General features: G+C 38.2%; 1 pseudogene; it reads left to right on the top strand.

Annotated features, from left to right (window-relative positions):
* The first annotated feature begins 332 nt into the window (after positions 1–332).
* On the top strand, positions 333–452 carry LOC134912926 (5S ribosomal RNA; annotated as a pseudogene).
* The last annotated feature ends 1,062 nt before the right edge of the window (positions 453–1,514 follow it).

Consider the following 1,514-nt stretch of genomic DNA (forward strand, 5'->3'; position numbering starts at 1 on the left):
ACCTTTAAAGCCATCGAACACGTGACCAGTGGCGAAAGAGGAGGAGCTCTGGCCAAGAAGCTCTCCCAAAGAGAGATGTTCTGGATATTTCAACTGAAAACTGCACACCCCATGGGCTTCAATGAGGGATATGAGATCGCCCCATTCTTATGAGAGAAGTACCCCCTTCAAAACTCTTCTGGATGCAGACAAGCTACTTCTTCCTTTTCCAAGCACGATTCACTTTATCGGATTTATTTTTCCGATTATCACTATATGTAAAACACTGTATATAGTTGCTAATTATCCTAATAAAAATCTTTAATAGTATGTGCCTGACTAATTTCACTATATGGTACAGTCATACCGCTCTGGTCTTACGCCCAATCCCGTCCGATCTTGGAAGCTAAGCAGTGTTGGGCCCAATCAGTAACAAGTGGGTAACTACTTGCGAATATTGGGTACTGTATAAGAGCGAGCCTTGTCAGGCTCCGAATAATACTAATATATTTATACACGGTTAAATCATCACTGCACAGTAATTTATTATAATAATAATTAATTAAGCACATTATTAATCTTCACAATCAGTCATACACACATGCACTATCTATATATGTCACTAGGAATTAGTATATGACTGATTATTTTCATTTTTTCACTGGTTTTATCCTCTTTAATATGATTCCACACTATCTAGCACATATGCACGTAACTAATGTCAGATATCAGTTTAAATTTATATATCTTCACCGACTACCACCATTTCTAAAATTATCCTCAATCTTATGCCTATATGACGGGTACATTGTTATTTGTTACTCCTTAAGCCCAAAATGGATTTAAAATATTTTTATGCTACAAAGCGACTAGTGTAAATATAATATATGAACTAACTCCACAATTAACCTGTATTCTCCACCTTGATATATGGGTAGAAACATCACGTTTCTGCAACAATTGGCATTTACATTATTACCAGACTCCCCCAATATAAAGTATTAGATCACAGTATGATAATTAAAAATCTTTTAATAAAATAGACACTAACATATGCATTTCTTTATTTCTACTTTTATATATGTGCGCTGTTTCCAAAATGGAATTCTGCACTGTTATATTCACTGGATGTCAAAGACTTCAACAAAATGGCCGCAGTAATGAGTGATAATAGATGACAATTCCAGCTGTCAAAGAGTGAAATCCAGCACTGCTACATGTCCCAGATATCAAAATCGTCTATAAAATGGCCGCCGCGATGATTGACAAGCTGCCCAGCCTATACACGCTACTGATGAGGATCCTGTTCGCGACCGGAAGTGACACGACGGCAATAGCGGAAGCGGGGCAGAGAAACGTAAACACACTCATCCACTGACCGGAAGCGTGGCGCTCATGCGCACGCGCAATAAGAAGACTCTTACAAAGGAAGTGGGGCGGAAGTGACGTCGGGCCCGTCCCCGGACTGATTTTCTAATGTTTTATACATTCTAAAACTCGTTTTTTCTTTTTAATAAGTTCTATGAGGTTGTCAT

The sequence above is a fragment of the Pseudophryne corroboree genome, chromosome 4 (genome assembly GCF_028390025.1).
Source record: "Pseudophryne corroboree isolate aPseCor3 chromosome 4, aPseCor3.hap2, whole genome shotgun sequence".
Lineage (NCBI taxonomy): Eukaryota > Metazoa > Chordata > Amphibia > Anura > Myobatrachidae > Pseudophryne > Pseudophryne corroboree.